We start from the raw sequence: 19,794 nt of genomic DNA on the forward strand, positions 1-19,794 counted from the left end.
CAGATAAGCCCCTGGGCAGGCAGGAGTGTGGGAGCACGGGGGCACCAGAGCTCTGTGTCACTGTGACAGTGTCTCTGTGTGTAAGGGCAGCAGCCAGGCTGTATACCCAGAGCAACCTATGTGCTTATTTTACTTGTCTTTTAGGATAACTGCAGAATATGGCACAGTGAAATACATGTTGTGACGTGTTCTCTCACTTGCATTAAGATACTGTTCAATTAACAAGCAGTTCTGTGGATGCTGGCACTGAGAGGAGCAAAGTGCATGGGTTTGTGTTTCAGGCACGGCTGACTTTGGGCCCTGAGAGATGAGGAGTGTTTCTCCTTTGGTTTAGAAAGGTGGTCTCTCTGGTGTGAGGTCTCCAACGTCTAATAATGGCTGAGCTCATCCAACAGCACGGTATCCTGTCCAGTGGCTGGTCTCTTCTCTTCACAACTGCCTATTTTCACAGACCTCATAGAAACTGAACTACCTAAGCAACTTCTACCATGCTTTTGTATTTTGTTGGCTTTGGCCAGAGGGTTTCAAAAGTTATTTCAGGGAGAATCACGCACACACAGCGCATACTCACATAAGCCTTTAAAAATCCTGCTCCTGCTATGCTGATTACCATGGATAGTCCCCTTAGCTGAAAAATGAGTCATAATTGTAGAAAACAGTGCAGAATTTGAACCTAAGCCATTAATGCTAATGTAATATATAGTGAGAAAATACTATTAACATTTGGATGGATGAGTTACAATACTCTGATTACCACACATTTGCATTCCTTAGCTTCTGTGTGATTACAACCTCAGCTTTGAAGTTGTGTTACCACAAAGACCTCTTTTGCTGTTTCGATTTGTTTTCTTGGTGTGTGCATATTTAGAGCCAGAGTCAGTTTGCTAGTATTCATAATATTGATTGCACAATGATTCCTGCAGTGCCCAACCAAGACCTCAGAGAGGGAGGACAGACGATCCTAAGAGGGGAATTCCCATCCATTTTTCCGCTCAGCTTCTGGAGATTTACAGAGGAGTCGCCTCACTGAACAGTGACTATTTAATGGCTCTTTAAAGGCCCAAGTCCAAGCTAGTTGTCCAGGCTTCCAGTACATTCAGCAGAGAGAGAGAAAAGAACCTCTTGAGGGCAATTCATTCCATGTATTGCAGCTGCCTCTGGCGCAGGGAGCTCAGGTGCCTGCCTCCCTTCGGGTGCCCGGAGCTGGCTGGAGCCAAGCCTCCCCAAGGTGACTGTCCTGGCTGCCAGCGCTCAGACTGAGCAGAGGATGCCGCATTGCCATCCAGTCAGTCAGCAAAACAGTTTCTGCTGACTCACTTACTAGCCTTTTCCTCCAGGTTTTTCCCCATGAAGATTTTTCTTATGCCTTTTCTGGTCAATGTAAGGATCAGGAGGATTCCCTTGATCTCTCTTAGCACTGCTGTGCTGCATGCTTTCTCCGAGACACGAGATGAAGAAGTTGTGTTCCCTGGGTATCTAAGTCTGAGCAGCTGCAGCAGTGTCAGAAAGCAGCGAGACAGACCCATGGACCAAAATAACTGTGATACTTCTGGTGCTCTTTGTGTGACAAAAATGTATGAAGAGATCAGATGGGCAGTGATGAGGCCAGTGATGATGTCCAAATGTGAAAGATTGGGCAACCTCTGTACTATGGATAGGATCATGTTCTAGGATCTATCAGAAAACAGTAAGCTAAGTTATGAACCCTCTGGTTAGTTTGAGGACTCTCTAGCACATGACTAGAACTCTCCCTATGTTCTTGCAATAACAGCCAGCCTGGAGTATCAAGTTCTGCTCGCTCTTAAACTAAGAACAATTTCTCCAAGAGGTAGTTCATGGCACCCTGGTGCAAGTGAAAAGAGCGGCTGATCAAGAACCCCTCAGGCTGTACCCCTGCTTAGAGGACATGGGCAGGGTTAACTTTAATTGCCCTCTTGGGGCTGCAAAGTGCGGCCCTGCTCGCCCCTAGTTTTGGAGAGAAATAAAAACATATGCATGGTGCTCACAAAGCCCATAAATACGGAGTGGGTGTTTTAAATCTACTTTGTGCTGACACAGCAAAAGTCTTTGTAGTCCCCGTGAAGGGAGAACAGCTGCTGGGATCACCCACCGCATCCTTCTCTGGACCTCAAGAAGGGAACTGGAAGATGTGTTGAGAGACTCAAGACAAAGTCAGAGTATACTCTGGCTGTGCAGAGAAGGGAGGTTTCTACTGGTGCAGAGCAAAGTGCACAGGTGCCAAACCTCACCCAGGGAAAGCTGAAGGCAATATCATGATGCTGGTCTGCCCCAGACTAGGACCTGGCCAGGAGAAAATGCAGGCTGCTGGTTAGTATATGGAAGTGTGTGTGTGAGGGGAGGAGGGAGGTGCTGGTTTTGTAACCAGCATCTATATTGCAGTTTTAAATTAATGGCAAGTTGCCTTAATCTTGGGACAGGTGTTCTTTTTTATTCTTGTCCCTGTAGCAGAATAAATGAATGAAATAAAAAATGAATAAGAACTTGAGCCTTCACATAATGAATATTGTGGATACAACCTCCTATAAATTACATTCCAGACTCCCAACGGGTAACGTCTCTTATATATTACTGGGATACTTACATGTTTTTTTTCCAAGGCTCTCTTACAGCAAACCCCTGAAAAGTTAGCACAGCTCCTCTCTAGGTTAGAGAGTCTGATGGAGGAGGAAGAACAGTAGGGTCATTAGGGAACATCATTAGAGGCTTAAGAGCTAATGATCCAAAGCACATTGACATTAATGTGACTCTTTTCTTTGGACTTCAGGCACCTGGGCACATGAGTCCTTGCTTGTGATATTTAATGTGTCTGGTTTTCATGCATGATTATATATTTTGGAATGGGAAAGGTTTTTCATCCTCTGTAGAGTAAAAGGCAAACAAATAAACCCCTTGTACTGGACAAATCAAGCCCTAGCACTGGAGATAGGTTTTTGTAGTATTGGTCCCATCATTAAACCTACTGCTTTATTTTTTTTCTATATTTATAAGGCAGTAACTAGTCCTATTGAAAGGGCTCAGGTTTTTAATGAAATTTAAAGTCAGAAATTAACAGTCATTAAAACCTTTCCTACTTGGCTGTTGCAGCTCTCACAAAATACTGTTCCCATTCACTACAGTTAATCCACAGGGACAAAAGTGAGCCATAGGTGTAGCAGATGCATCTGACGAGCTATTCTAGTAGCCAGAGCACACCGAGCCACTGTCTCTGGGCGTAGGCAGAAGCAGAATGGTTTCAGGGATAAAGCACTGGGGCAATGGCTTGGGTACCTGGCTGTCTCAGCAGGAGTACACTCCCTACACTTAAGTATCATGGCACCTGTGAAACTCATCTGCTGTGTTGGTGGGAGGGCAGGGAGTTCGACATGTCTGTTAAGATGTTTTCTCCTACCGTAAGTCCTTGCTCCTGCCCTGTAATCACATTGTTTCCTCCTTCCTATGCTACTCCAGGCAAGGAACGAGTGCCCTCCTCCATTCCAAAAATCTGTCCCATGCTAGCAGCTAGCGGCAGTGGCCAGCACTGACCATGGACACTGATGCTCCAGAGGTCCCTGTGCCAAAACTCATCACCATACAATTAAACCTTCCCTTCCTGGCCAGTCATTAAACTATGCTTTTCCTTCTGTCGGAATAAAGCCACAAAAAAGTGGCCTTGTCAAAGGCCAGCAGGAAAGTCAGATGTTCTCCTTGGGGGACACAGTTTCCCATCTCAGTGGGGAGAGGGTTGGGGCAACAGCCTGACTCTCACTGAATGGGGCCGTGCAGGTGTTTCAGTGAGGGGCTCTGTCCCTCGCGTAGCTCTACGCGAAGATTTACCCTCTGCTTGAAGCAACAGTTCCTGTGCGTGTATTTCGACCTGATAACGGCTGTGTAACAATCTGGGATCCCACTTATTTACATTACTCCCTGACAGTTTAAAAATTCATTAATGGCTCAGTAATAAATTCTCAGCAGACTTCCCTGAAGAGATGAAAAACGGGGGACATCAGCTAATGAATTATCACAGAAATACTCGGAAAGGAGGGCCTGCTCTCCTCTTCCACCCTGTTCCTACGGCTGAATGGAAAAGGGCTCAGTTTTTATGTCTCATTTTTTATTTCTTTTTTTCTGCAGAATGTGAGAGTAACAGAGATGACCTCCCCATCTGCCACACGCAGTCCATATGGCAGCCATACGATCTCCTCCCCTCCATTTCAGCGACCTCTGAACTCGAAGGGCAGCCCCGTCTGAAACCCAGCATGAGCACTGAGTCACTTCTAATTCCCATCCTGTTCTCCTTCCCTCCTGAGCAACTTATTTAACGGTGACAATTTACATATGGTGGTTTTACAGTGTGGACTAGGATGCCCCAGGGACTGATTTGAGACTCACAAATCCATTTCAGATTCTTTGCGCTGAGGAGACAGTGGGGCAGATTCAATATTCAGCTACGCTCATCTAAATCCAGAGGCGCTTCAGGGAAACAAACCCCTCCATATTTACCTTGGTGCAGGAGAGCGAAATAAAGGCACCTGCCTGGGCTCATAGCCACTGTACGTTGGTGAAAAATACCCTGCATACAAAATTCACAGTGTTTTTTAGCTAAAGATATACGGCAAGCATGCCACTATATATTCAGATATTGCAGAAAGCAGGAGGAGAGCAAACAATAAACAGATCTTTTATTGCTAAATTACTTTTCCCTTTCTTCTCAAAATGTGAGAGGTTTAGAGAGAACTGAGAGCTGGGCTAAATTTTGTCCTTGTTGTTTCTATGACAAAGTTACACCAAAAGCCTTTTTCCAAAGAATTCTTTTCTGTGGATTGCATGGATGAATGACCCTCATGTAAGCCATACTAATTTTTAAATTTACCAGGAGTAAAGAGGAAACCTAGCTCAGAAACCACTGATAATGCAAAATGAAGAATCTGACTGAAAAGTTATGGATCCCTTTTTAGTCTTAGTTGCACGTAAATAGTGAAAATGCGTACAGGGGAAGGGAAGACCTTTCCCAGTAGACCTTTACCAGGAGTACTTTGTCATAGAATCATAGAATCACAGAATGGTTTGGGTTAGAAGGGACCTTAAAGATCATCTGCCCCTTGTCCTATCACTACATGCCCTTGTTAATAGTCCCTCTCCAGCTTTCTTGTAGGCCCCCTTTAGGTACTGGAAGACCACTATAAGATCATCGCAGAGCCTTCTCTTCTCCAGGGTGAACAGCCCCAACTCTCTCAGCCTGTCTTCATAGGAGAGGTGCTCCAGCCCTCAGATCATCTTTGTGACCCTTCTCTGGACTTGCTCCAACATCTCCATGTCCTTCTTATGTTGGGGACCCCAGAGCTGGACACAGTACTGCAGGTGTGGTCTCATGAGAACAGAGTAGAGGGGCAGAATCACCTGCCTTGATCTGCTGGCCACGCTTCTTTGGATGCAGCCCAGGATACAGTTGGCTTTCTGGGCTACAAGTGCGCATTGCCGGCTCATGTTGAGCTTCTCATCAACCAGCATCCCAAAGTCCTTCTCCTCAGGGCTGCTGTCAATCCATTCTCTGCCCAGCCTGTAAAGACCTTAAGCCCCATGCTGTTTGAGGCTGAAACAGCTGAGAAAGGGGAAGAATGAAGAACACAATTCTTTGGCCTCTATCACTTTCTAACAGGCAATTAATTTTATTTAAACCCTGACAATTAATTTTATTTAAACTCTGATTTCTTTTTAACATATAGGAATATGAAACAGTGCCCTGAAATTAATAATAAATGAAAAAAAAGTTGAAATAATCTTGATGAATGCGTTATTTTTCATGCATACAATTCGTTCAATTCCAGTCTCAAAATTAAAATGAAAATGAGAGGAAATCCAGATGTAGATTGCTTTGTGTAAAAACAGCTATTTCCCTTAGGACAGCCGTCCAGCTGCATGGTGCCATAGGCTAAAACAGCACACGGAGCCATTCATTTTGATGTCAAAGGCTTGTTTTCCATCAAGAGGATGGGAGCCCACAGACAAAGTCAAGAGAGGCTATTCCTCCTCCACCTACACATTCCCATTAGTCCTTGTGGAAGCAAACGCCGGGCACGTTGCCACTTCGTGTGAGGCATCACCAACCGTGCCGCTTAACGGACTGCTGGCAAACCTGAGGGCTGCTGGTGTTGCAGCTATCGCCTTCCATGCTGTGGAAGCATCTGGTGGCCAGCAGTGTCTCAAAGGAGACATGGTGGTGTCCTGCCTGCCTCCCTCCCATGGACACAGATCCACACCCCATACAAATTTATCTCAAGTTATCCCTCTGCAGCCATACTCTCCTGTATACCTCAGTGCTGCTGTGGCTGCTGTGGATCTTTTTTGGACCATCCATGCAAAGGAGAGTGACTGCATTTTGAGAGGAGAGGCAGCTTGGGAAATTTTCTAAGGTACTAATCATGGAAAAAATCCACCAGCGTTGGAACTGAGGGGCTTCCGACTTTCAATATGCACGGCAATACCACTGCAAGGCACTAAATAGTCAATAAAGACTCCACTACTAACTGATGATAGTAGCTACACCACTTCTGCTGCAGGCAGTACTGGGGGCAAAAAAGGCCACTGACACCTTCTAGGCTAAGTTCAACAGTTTTTCCAGTAATCCTACATGCAAGTGAGCAAAACCTGTGCTCCTGATTCCTCTCCCTCACTCATTTGAATGCTGGCCTTGCCACACAGTGTTCAAGAAACAAATCTGGGCAAGGAGAAGACCCCAGCTGTGATGGAGCAGGCAGTGGGTGGGCTGTAGGGAAAGCACACTCTGCAAGTGTGAGACTGATGGGTAACTTTCCGTGTTACCAAGCAGTTACTTACAGCCAGGTGTAGGACAGTATGTTTTCCAAGGAGGCTATTTAGTTTTTTATTGGTTAACAAGACACATAAATGTCTTCTTTTGGATGCGTGGCAAGAACATTATATATGTATATGTTTGTTTGTGTGTTTCTGCACATGCATGTTTAAAGAAAATTAAAAGTACTCAGACACTCACGATAAAAAGATGAATGAATGACACTGTTATCCATGAGACTCTGCCCTGGAGCAGGAAGGCCTGAGGCAGTTTCACATGCAGAAGATCACACCAGCTTTTCTCCAGCATGCTTTTTACTTAGATACCCACAATTCTGCCATGGACTTACAAATTCAATGTGGCTCCATGCTTAGATTTGGTCCTTTCTGTCAAATTTCAACCTGGAGTCATCCTGAAATTACAAACTTTCCAGCAAACCCTTCTACAATCCTAAACCAAATATCCAGACTTCAGTGGGACCAGCTGAATTCTTTGAGTTCTCTGGATTTCTTGGCAAGTTTTGTTCAGCTCATGACTCACCATTCCTCCTGTTGAGATGATGGAAAAGATAAACCTACACTTGGATGTCAAGAGACCACAGCCACCAAAACCACAGCCAATAGAAATGATTAAATAGGAAAATATTTTAAAAATACCTCTAGGTCAGATACGAAAAAAATCATGAACAGCAAATGCTTTCAGCAGATGTTTTCTAACAAAATTGCATCTGGAGAGTTCTGCCCTTTTCATTTTGCAGACCCATCAAGTGCTGTACACATGTTGAACTTTTCATGTGATTTCAGCCCTCTATCTGAGATTAGCCTAGTCTAGCACTCACAAAAACACCATCCTAATTCCCCTAGAACGAGGTAGCATGGTGTACTCAGTGTGACCAGGCTGCAGCGGAGAAAGAGGAAGACCAGCTGTTCAAGCAGTCCAAACTCAATTATTTTACATTAGTTCTTCCATCGCTGCTACGCCATAGTCCGATTTAACAAACACAAAAATCTCTGAGTCAGTGGAAAGCCGAAACGAAAAGTCATTTTCCAGAGGTCTGTCATGTACTTAACAAGGTTATATAACCAGTCATTAGTTTGCTCTTAAACTACCCATTAATTATTTTTGTCTAAAAAGAGGTAGAGAGGGGGAGAGATGAATCATCCACATATACCAAACAGTCTTCCTTCAGTTCTTTGTGCCAGTCAAAATTACGTAGAAGCCAAGCTGCCATCAGAAAATTATTCCTACCGATGATTGGCCACAGCCATTTGTGATTTCCTCCCTGTCTTGCAGAAGCTTTCAAATGACACAGTTCAGGAGTGCTCCTGGTGAGCAGGAGGCGTATGGCTTTGGAAACAAAACTGCTTTTTCCCACTCTGAATGTGCTTCTACTCTGTCTCCTGTGAGAGGACACATGCTAGTTGTTACTCTTTGAGAGCCTAGGAACACACTGAAAAAACCTTCAAAAACAAAAAACACCCCCTAGCCTTATATGAAGCTCATTTTTCTTGCAAGCTTTTCAGGGTAATGCTTGAGGGTCCTTGCACTGTGCCTAGCAAAAGACATCCTGCCTGCCTTCTTTCAACTCTTTAAGAAATAAAATGTGTTTAGTAACAGTCTCACTGAAGCCATCCAAACAAGAAACTCACTTTATCCACAAATAAAGCACCACAACAGGAGACAGGACACATTCTCTCTGTCTCACTCTGCTGTTGATCTAAAAGGGGGACAGCCCCACTGGTGAGAACCCAACAGACAGGCATAGTGTATGGCTTCTCAGGCACCGCACAACAGTAACGTGGCTCACGGGCATTCACCACCAGACCATCCTTTGAAAGCCAGAGCGCTTCTCCTCTCTCACCCCTATCTTCAAGTGGTCATCTGAAAGAGGCAGGAACAGAAAAAAATGCTGAATGCTGTCCATCACCTTGTTACAGTAAAATATTGCTGCCCAGCCTTAATAGCTGGAGGCTTGCCCTTCTGCACAGGCTCTAGTGTGAAGGACTTATGTCAATCACAACCCATGCACGTCATTCACAAAAGCTACCAGGAAGCTCAGATCTTTGTGAGAAGGTTGGAGCTGACTTAGGATCTGCTCTTGGGAAGGTCTATCTAAATGTCTTGTAGAAATTGTAACCAAGGACAAACACATACAAGCTCTGTCTGGAAAAAAGAGCAACAAAAAAACTCTCCAAAGAAGTTGGTTGTGTTTTGCTTTGTCTTCTGTACGGAAATTTGGAAGGAATTTAAACCTTTTACTTTTCCCTGATCTTTGGCGTTTTGACACTGTGGGATCTGGATCTAAACGATTGTTGTGCCAGTCCCAACCCCGACATAGTGATATTTGGAAGATTGAAGTTCCTGTGATTTTAGCTTGCTTGGCTTGGGTGTGCCTGGAAGGCTCTGCTCAAAGCCAGAGCACTGCTGCTCCGACGTGCAGTCTGTAACAACACTGACGATAAAAGACACAGAGAAGGGTACCCTGCCCGCTGCGCCGTTGCTCACACGCAGTGCAGGAGGTCTGCAGAGTTTACTCCCCCAGGCTGTATCACAGGCAGGGAGCTGAGGCTGAAGAAACTCCTGCTAAATTGCAGAGAATTCCTGGTAATGCCTGAATAATTTTCTGGTCAGAGAGGTTGTGAGGAAGGGAAGGAGGGAGATATTTCTTTGCAGAACAAAAAGCAGACCTGTCCAGCATCACTGATGTTCCCTATTGGGCTAAGAAGCCCAACACTGACTAGGTGAAGTTGCTGGGCCCTTTATGCATAGAGCCAATTTCTTGGGCTTCCCCCTCAATCCTCTTCCTCTGGGAACAGGAAGATTAATTCTTTGGGTCAGCCTTGAATTTAAAAGAGTCATCATCAGGAATTTGTCTCACTGTGAATCAGGTGTTTTCTGTCCAGAGTTATTTCCCTCGTTTTCCTGGGAATGAGACTGCTCTGTGCAGTTCTCCGGGATTTAGCAGAGCCCTTCACCAACACTGCACAGCCTTTGCTGCGCAGTGTAGTCTTGAGAGGAAAAGGAGGTTGAAGGCTGAGATCTCTTAAGCTCCGTTCCCTTTCCTCCAAGAGATTTCAAACTATCTTTGGGGGCTTTCTGCTAGCTACATCCCTTCTGTGGCAAAACTGGGAGGGGATAATCTGGCTTGGTGCACTTTTTAAAAAGCTTGAGAACTAAGAGCATTAGCTTCTCCACGCTGGCTAAAAAAAGGCTTGCTAAACCCTTTGAAACCAATTGAGGAGCAGAGCAGAGTTAATCCTGGAAAATGCTCACGGTAGCGCAGTGACGCACGGACATGCAAAGGCAGAACAGTGTTGCTAGTGATCTACTCAGAAAGGACTAGGAGAAGTTGCAGTTAAATTTTGGGGTGGGGGATAAGTGCTCAGGGTTGCCTGGGTGGAAGCGAGGGCCGCTACGAAGTTCCTCACACTGCATGTTTTAACGTTTTTGCTCTTCTTCACGTAAGATTTTCTCTGTTGGGAATTTTTGACATTCTTCCATTTGCCTTCTGAATTCAGGCTTATGGAGGACAGGAATGAAGTGCAGACAAATGTCTTCTCCTTTGTGAGGGCTGTAAGTTCCAGTCTCTACTTGGAAAAACATTTCACACTGTTTTATCATTACTCGCTATTGCGCAGTGATACAAATAGCACCCGCGTACCTGAAATGGGACTAAGGTCCCTCTGTCCCAGACACTGTACTTCCAAGGAATAAAAGGTAATCTCCATTTTCAACCTTATAGTTTAAGCACCAGAAGACATATTTAAACTTGCAATGGCATTCTGATTGGATTAAATATATTTAGGTGAAACACCTGCCCTTCATTTAAGGTGTGAGAAGCCATATGCTCTTTTATTAAATTAGCTTGCTGAAGCAATAGCACCCTCCAGCCAAAACATGGGTTCATGTCAAGGCCCAGGTGAAAACGCGTGAAGCTTCTAAGGAATCTGAATTGCATGGAAGGATGAGGTTTGCTAGGCATAGTTTTAAGAGAGGGCTCTGTATCTGTATGTACATAAACGCACAAGAGAAAGAAAGAAATGCAAATGCAGGAAAAAAAAAAGAAGGAAGCAGAAAGAAAGCCTCAGAGACGGACACAGAATTGCTGATGGCAGGACCCTGAGAAATATCTGAGAGAATGGATGTTTAGAGTCTGAAAAGGGCTTGGAAGTTTGGCAAAGAGGGCTAATGACTGTTGTAAGACTCTCTTGGGAACAAGGTCTTTGGGCGGTCCCTCTAAATTAAAGGAACTGCATCCAGGAAGAAACTGTCATTAATTCTTTTAACGGAATCACCCCAAAGCTTTGCTAGCGGCTTGAGTTAAAAATGACAAATCTTAGAACAGAAATCTACCACTTTTGCTCATTTTTAACACACTTCAGTTCCAACAGTGAGTTCTCAACAGGCAAACAAAAGTGTGTGCAATGGAAATTATCTTCTAAAAATTACACAACCAATAACACACAGAAATCTTCCACGTGACATGATGTATGCTATCAAAACTATGCCATACAATGTGAATTTCAAATTCCAAATAAGTTATCACACCTCTATTTGGCTTTGATTTCTTTCAATTAGTTTCTGTTGCTTTGCTGTAGAAAGATGACAGCCAGTTAAAGCCCACAAGAATCAAGCAAACATTATCCTCCTTATACAAACATCACTGAAATCCTCTGATGCTGTTTGTTCGTTGACATGGTTTCCGTAGGGGCCACTCCCTCAAGTCCTTGTTTAATTTTCAAATTTGCCCTGGAACCAAATGATTCAATTATGCCCTGGCCACATGAGATTCTGCAAAGGCAGCTTAAGCAAAGAATTTCCAAACTCCAACGTGGCAAGACACAGGGTGTCCTCTTTAGTGCGTCAGCTCCCCATCCCACCTCGCCATAGGTAATCAGAAGGAGGATGATGACTCTGCAGCTTAGCTGGTGGAGCTCTTAAGGATCTCAGTCGTCTTGCTGACAAACTAAGAGGTGTCAAGTATTGCTTAATATGTCACTTTGCCATAAATACAATACCCTAAGTAATCACAAGCTGGCATTAACTCCCCACCAGGATGATGGCTATAAAAAGCTGGAGCTCTGGACAGAGTCTTGGAAGAGATCTCTCTTGCTGCTGTTTTCCCTCCATAGTTTGGACCCAAGAGCTGAGAAGGCAAGATAGTCCTGACTCTCTCTACCTGCAGCATCATCAATAGCACAGATTCTGTGTAACATGGGCCCAGAGAAAGTCCTCTGGGTATGCATGACACTACCTTCTCAGCTGGCTAGGCTGTTTCTTTTGGCTCATTTCCAGGGAAAATCACACATAGAATGAAAAAGGCAAAATCTAGCACCAAAATGACTATCAGATCAATGGCTGTACTTGCTAGTCAGAGGAGGCTTAAACACAATGGCTTCCACTCTTCTCTTCTTTTCTCTGCTGCAAACCATCTTTCCTGAAACCACGGAGTGTATGCTGTAAAAAACATTCTATCAGAGCGGGAAATCACATCTACTCTTTCATCTAATTAATGGCCATGTGCCTCCCTTCCCCCTCCATGGCAATCAGATGAATTGACAGACTAACCTTAATCTTCTAACCTGTGTCATTCTCCCTTCGTGTTCTTCACATGGTGAGATTTCTTCTACTTCTTCTCCATGCTGTGCTGCTCTCTAATATGATGACAAGGCAAAGTGTGGAACTGGGTGAGAAAAAATCCTGAGGCTGTCTTCATTAACATGGAGAAAAGATTCAGAATAGTCTTGTTTCTTGGAAGGTTTGAGAGCCCAAAAAATATAGCAGAAAAAACATCAATAGCACTTATTCTCTTGTTTTAAATCAGATCTGATTCGTCCATCAACCAGCTAAGCTGAGAATTTCAAGCGGCCATAGGGCTATAGACCACAGACTCTTTTTGCTGCCATCCTTGCCACTAAGTTAAAGGGCTCATTTTCCTGAAGGAGACACAGAGGAGGTTCCCCTAGGAAGCACAGTAGTTTTCCTCTTTTTTTCCCAAAGGAGGAAATATTTATGAGCAGCACTTGCAGGGCTGACACTGCGACACTAGCACACGACAGTTTTGTTTTTCCCACCTGTGTTGCATGATGCCTCTCATGACTTGAGAGCTCGGACGCAGCCTTGCCCGTTCCTAAGAAGCTCACCTGCCGTGGCTCGCTTGTACTTTAAGGTGCAGGCAGAATTAGGCTGCAACTGTCCTCTCCTGCCCAGGAAGACATACCCAGCCCCCAGCCCTAGTCACACTCTGCCCTCTTTGCTGAGGCTTCTGGCCTCTGTGCTGAGTGAGTTTTCATCAACCAGGAGAGGCTTGGAACGGCACAGATCCTACTAGTGTAGGCAGTCAGAGGCTTTTGTTAATTACTCTTACGTATTCCCTTGGAAAAGCTGCAGCATGCTGGCAAGGTACCTATCGTATTCCCAGGCTAGCCAGAGGCTAGCCAGAGCACACAAGCCCAGGAACCTGACCAGCATGTTTAAAATTAGTAAATTCACTCCAGACTCTGCATATCAATTAGAAGCTACTTAGTAGTAAAGTAATAACTTTACTAGAAATAAGACTGGTAGCAGCCCTCTCATTGGATGAATCAGCTGTCATCCAGGCACCAAAATAAGCAAGCAGATCTTCGTAAGCACTCTTTGCAAATTGGTAATGAGTTCTTTTGCAAATATGACCCTGATTTAATCACCTAAACAGGACGAGACTTCTTTGGGAAGCCTGGTTTATCAAAGAAGCCAGTAATCACTGATCATCACCAACTTGGACTGGTATGAGCAATTTAAGAAAAATTAAGCTATATGTGCACCTGATTCATTCCGTGTCTGTCTCTCTCCTTACCACCACTATCATTTCACAAATAGCACAGAATATGCACCAGGACAAGATCTTAACGCGCTTGTTAGAACATAATACTTCATCATTGTCAGACAGATAACCAAAAGCCCAATGCTGAGGATACAGTGCACTTTTAAAAGGGCATAAACAATTTAACACAAATGAAAAATAAATCTAGCCTGTCTTAATAAAGACCTCATAAACACACTGATGAATTAAAATGAGATATATGGCGGGGGGGGAAAGATCCGCACTTTTTCATTGGTGCTGTTTTCCCACTTCAAACAAATAAGGAGGTGGGGAGGTGGGGGGTGTAGAATATACCAGGTTACAAATGAGAACGAGAATCAAAATTCTTAGCTGTAAGTCAGCTCTTTCAAAATCCAGAAATCTCCTCTTTGATGTTAGCGTAAAGAACATTGTTGAGCATCCTTGGAGATATGTAAAAACATATCCAGGAATAAAGGCTACTCACTCTCCCTCCAAATTTGTGCATTTTAAATACAGGCACACATATTTACACATAGATAACTCTGTGTGTGTGCATGTGCCTGCGCACGCATGTAGCTCCTGAGGTCTGAGAGTCAGTGCTTCCCACAGGGAAGAGCAGTACCATCTGTCAGCTTATCAACAGTTTCTTGCCCCTATACGAGTTTTTGCAAGATAGGGAATCACTGCCCTACACAAGTAAGATGCCAAGGCACTAACTGCTGGGGCCATTTCTTTTTCCTCTCATGCCACAAAGACAACAGAAGATTGTCTTCTTCAGTAATAGGCATCAACACAATCAAGCAACACAATCACTGCAGTGGGGTGTATCTAGGCCCTCTGGAAAGTTACCAAGGGTTTGTACGAAAGAAACCAGGAGAGAGCTGTCCTATGGAACGCCGGCTCCATTTCTCAAGGACTGAGCTTAGCTCAGTTGCACGTCACCCGTGCCTCATCTCCATGCAGTGTTTTGTCACTCCATCCAGCAAAGCCGTATAGTTTACAAGGAACAGTTTTGCTAGGCTCTGCCCTCCAAACCCTACTTCTTCCTTCGTACAAACCAGATGGCAATGATTTTACATTTTGATCTGCACTTGCTCACACCACCAAGCCTTTTCTGCTAGGATCTTTGCAGTCAACCCTCTGTTGCAGCAGAAACGAAAACTTCCTTAACAGACGTGAAACCCTCAGGGCTTAATGATGACATCATCCGCCCCTATTTCAAACAGCCCTAGGTGGTGTTTTCAAATGGGAAAAACATTTTCATATGGCAAAGCTTTGCAGAGAGCTATTGTGTGCAGAGGTAGGAACCTCCCAGTGCCAGAGCAAAAATTAGGTAGTTTACACGCAAGGTCTCCCTGGAGCAATGAAAGTGCAGATAAAAAGCAAGAAAGGATAACACTAAAGTTTGTTTATTTCATAGCACTAAGTACGCATTTGCAGACTTCAGCCAAGTTTGGTGTTAGGAGGAATGGGTTTTTCTTACAAAATTTACCAAATATTCACCTTCCTTTCAATTTAACTTGCCAGCTGATCCAAAGCTTGATTCAAATATAATATTGCTATGCTTGCTAAAGAAGCTCATGTTAAGGTTTTTTTGTTTATGTACTCCTCATGACCTATGCCTTGTCTTCCCACATAAGTCTATCCCTGCATCTTGAGGTATGTGCAGCTGCAAGCACTCTGTGCCAAAGATACCATGTATGCTTTTACAGAGGAGCTAAGCAGGGAAGAGCTCAAACTGTGAAATACAGTTTTTCACAGCAGCTCTCTCCAATTCAACATGATGAATTTTTGCCTCTTTAGTTTGCATTTGTTCCTCTTACCTGGTCATAGAAAATAAAAATATGGTACCATCACATTTGGTAAGAACATGTGAAAGGAGACTTTACCAGAATTAGCACGTTGGCCATAGAAACGCACAATCCTCTGGTATCACTTTTTAATGGAGTAGACCCATTGGTGCAGTAGGTCTGGGGAAATAACCAATTTTTTAGCTATTGATGAGAAAGAGAGAAAGTGAGAAAAACAGAGAGAGTTCTTTTCCAGTGGGAAATATGAAACTAATTATTTTTCTCTTAAGACCACGCACAGACAATAACAAAGTTTCATGAGGAGTGTTGTCAAATAAATATATATTGTGAATCAAATAACCCCCACCTCAAACCAACTCTGAAGACTGAATCTCACAAACAAATTTTGCCTTAGAGATTTCAGTCCAGAAACAAATCCAGGATTTAAAATGGCTAGAAAAGTGTGTTAATTCTAACTTCTGAACAAAATTTCTTTTGCCTTTATCAACATCATTGGGTTTGCTTGTTTAGGATGCCTCCTAGATAGCAAACTATGTGCTTTAAGAAACTTGAGTTCCTACCAGATGTACAAGTTAGCCCACTTTAAGGCCTGGAATTAGATACAGTCAGCAGGAGCCACCTGCATATCAAAGGAAAAAACACGGTCCTTAGCAACTGAGAAAAGGAAAGAGGAACCTTTCTAATGAAAGGCAGAGAAGAGACCAACATCCCTCTCATCCCTCATTAATGAGCAAAATGAACAAGCTTCTTTTAAAAAGGACAGATTTTCATCAAATGAGTGAACTGTAAAAAACCATTTAAGGAAGACTAGGAAGCTACATGGGCTGTATTTCAAGCTGAGAAATATAAAGACAAATGCCACCATCACCTAATTCAGTTCTCTCTCATTTTTGAGAACATGGTGAAATGTACTTGTTTTTCAGAAATTAAAGAAATCAGCAAATTTGTATGTGAAATCATTGTTGATAGGCAGCTGAAGCATTACTTGAGGAAGCACCAGGCAGGACCTCAAATGTCCTGTAATGAATAATGCTAGGATCTAATTTGATCTTTACAAACTTGCAGGTGAAGTAGACAGGATAAACTTCTTTAAAGAAGCCCAGCAAGCAGATAGCCTGGACTTACTCACACCCTGCACCTCTCAGGGTGGCTAGTTCAAATTAAATCATTAGCTGAGAAGGAATAATCCTGGTAGGTTCAGAAAACCAGTTTTAAATTTGGCCTGCTAGCAAAATTCTGAATGTATTTACTCTGAATTCCATTTCTCAACCCATATTAAAGCTCCATAGCATAATCAATTATGGGCTTATTGCAAAGTACAATAGGATTCAATCTCCAGGAATGCCTCAGGGTATGTCTTAGAAGAACGATAAAACTAACAGTAATGGGTCTACAGCTTCTAAGGCTAATTTCCACAGTTACAAATTTTATAAATAAATAGAAGGAATGTCAACCCTCAGTCACTCAGCTTGAGGTCTCTCATGCTGATAACTCCTCTCTTCTCAGATACTCTTCCGTTTCTCAGATATATTCCTTTTTCTGTTCCCAAGCCCCTGAGACTTGTTCAAAGCACTTCCCTTTCTACCTTTCACATCACTAAATGGAGCAAAGAACTAAGACAACTAGGAATATGGAGCAAGTACAGGAGGGGATTGTGCCCTCCCTAGTGTTGAAGCTGCATCTCAAGGAACAATCGTACCGCCTGCAACTGTGATTTCACGAGATCTCAAACTACGCAGCATGAGGCAGGCGCCAGATGGAGGAGAGGCTGCCTTGGAAAATTCAAGGGCTAGAGGAAGTGACATTGGTTGTTTTGCAGTAGTTTCTTTTCAGCAGGCTAGACAACACAAGAAAAAAGATCCCCAAACTCAGTGGAGGTCTACTGGAGTTCATGAGATGATTTATTTTATGTCATGTGAAGGAAAAAAAGAAGGAGCATTCTGCCTTTGCAGTTGCTGTTTCACCCTGGAGACTGCTGAGGTCCACTACCAAGTCTCACTAAACTCAGTTAAACTCTGCTGTGTCCCACCAGCAGCTGAGTTTCAGCAGAGAAGGTGTTTGCCCAGCAGTCTGTGATCAAAAAACAGGGCCAAAAAGTGCCCATTCCAGGTATATGTGCACAAATAAGGAAACATCTACAAGAGAGCACGATGGGGGAAACTCTCACTCTCTTCCTGGGAAATCAGCACAACAGGGTGCCTCTCTGAAGTGCCTGCACTCTAACGCACACAGCATAGGAAAAAACCAGGAGGTATCAGAGGTTTGTGCGCAGTTGTAGGGCTGCAATCTCAGTGGGATCACAGAGATGTGATGGGACAGCTCACATGACTGGAGTACTTCAGTGGATGGATGTAGGGGTTTTAGGAAGATCAGGCCAGGACAGTGAGGATCAGTAGTTGCCCCTTATATAAGCAGCAATGGGAATGCATAGCGTGGAGCAGTGGGAATGTGGAGAAACAATCCCATGCACCAGTACAGGCTGGAGTTTGATCCGCAGTGAGCGGCTTTGCTTAAAAAAGTCTTGAGGGTCCTGGAGGACAAGCTGAACACAATGTGCCCTTCCAGCAAAGGTGGCCAACAATGTCCTGGACTGCATTAGGCAGAATGTCTCCAGCAGGTCAAGGGAAGTGATTCTTCCCTTTTACTCAGCCCTATTGAGACACATCTGGAGTGCTGGGTCCAGTGCTGGGCTCTCCAGTACATGAGAGACATAGACATACTGGAGTGAGTCCAGCAAAGAGCCATGAGCACGACTAAGGGAATGGATCGTCTCTCATACAAGAAAAGGCTGAGGAAGCCAGGACTGTTCAGCCTGGAGAAGAGAAGGCTCAGGGGGGGATTTTATGAATATGTGTAAGTATCTGATGGGTGGTGTAAAGAAGATGGAGCCTGGCTCTTCTTAGTGGTGCCCAGTGACAAGGCGAGGGAAAAGATGCAAACTAAAATACGGGAAATTCCATTCAAACATAAGAAAAAAGCATTTTTACTGTAAGCGTGGTTGAACACTGCAGCAGGTTGTCCAGAGAGTTCGTGGAGTCTCCTTCCCTGGAGATATTCCAAACCTGACTGGACATGCTCTGAGCAACCTGCTCTAGGTGACCCTGCTTTGACCAAGGGGGCTGGGACTAGACAATCTCTAGATGTGCCTTCCTGCTTCAACTGTTCCGTGATTCTACCTTTCCTCTCCCTCCACTCCCTCCTGCGTCTCTTTCAAATATACTGTCTCAGTTTCCCACACCAGCTCAGCTCTTCTCAGAGATGCCAACACAGAAGGTGGTGCATGGCACTGCTACTTGACAGTGTGGTTAAAATCCCAGCAGCATTTTGTCTGTTAACATTTCCAGCATTCTTATCCTGGATGGGATTGCACTGGAAGCAATGAGACTATCGACAGCAGAGGAAAACATACCTCATTACTTCAGAACCCTTCGTTAAAATGTAATCTGTTGTACGTCATTATAATCTTTGACAACAAATGTTGGCCTTATAAGATTAAAAACCACGGGGAAATAACATGCAGTTGAAATAGCCAATAAAAGCACAGCAATATCCATGCAGTCTTCAAGATCTAATATGATCTAATAAACAGAAGATCAACCTGGAATTCAAGACTGTCCAAACCCTCGCCTCTGATGCTCCCTTAGTTGTCTAACCTCACACAAGTCACTTGACTTTTCTTTCCATAATATCACTTACGCACACAGTCCTACTTGCTCCTACACCTAGCTGTAAAATGGAATTCAAAACAACTAACTACCCACATTTCTTATTTGATGCCAGAATTAATTAGTTCCTTTGTGTATGAAGAATTCTAATGCTGCTGTTGCCATCAGAGTATTCCTTCTAGACAGTAACTGAATTTTATTAGAATACTAATCCTGTTTCTGTGCAGTTACACGATGGATGTCTCATCACCTACAAACAGCATCATACTTCGCGTTGGACGTTTACATAGGAGAAGAGGGAATTTTGCAGCGGACACTCCAAAAGTCTCCCTCACCAAGAAGTCCTTGGTGAAAGCCATATTTGCTGCCAAATTCTTAAGTGAATTTCATCCAGGTTTATAGTCATTGTCGTGGGTTAGGCCGATCCGGCAACTAAACCCCACGCAGCTCTCCCACTCCAGTAAAATGGAGAGGAGAAAAATGTAATAAAAGAGCTGAGGATCAAGACAGGAACAGAGGAGCACCCACCAACCACGGTCCCGGGCAAAAGAGGCTGTTTTCTTAAAGCAAAACTATTTATTAACAGCTACCTAGAAAGAGAAAAGCACACAAAAAACGGTTACTTGAGAGGATTACAGGAAAACAAGGCCAGGTCTTAAAAACAACACCACTCCCCCCTCCTTTGCC

Source organism: Tauraco erythrolophus, chromosome 1 (genome assembly GCF_009769465.1).
Source record: "Tauraco erythrolophus isolate bTauEry1 chromosome 1, bTauEry1.pri, whole genome shotgun sequence".
NCBI classification, from domain to species: domain Eukaryota; kingdom Metazoa; phylum Chordata; class Aves; order Musophagiformes; family Musophagidae; genus Tauraco; species Tauraco erythrolophus.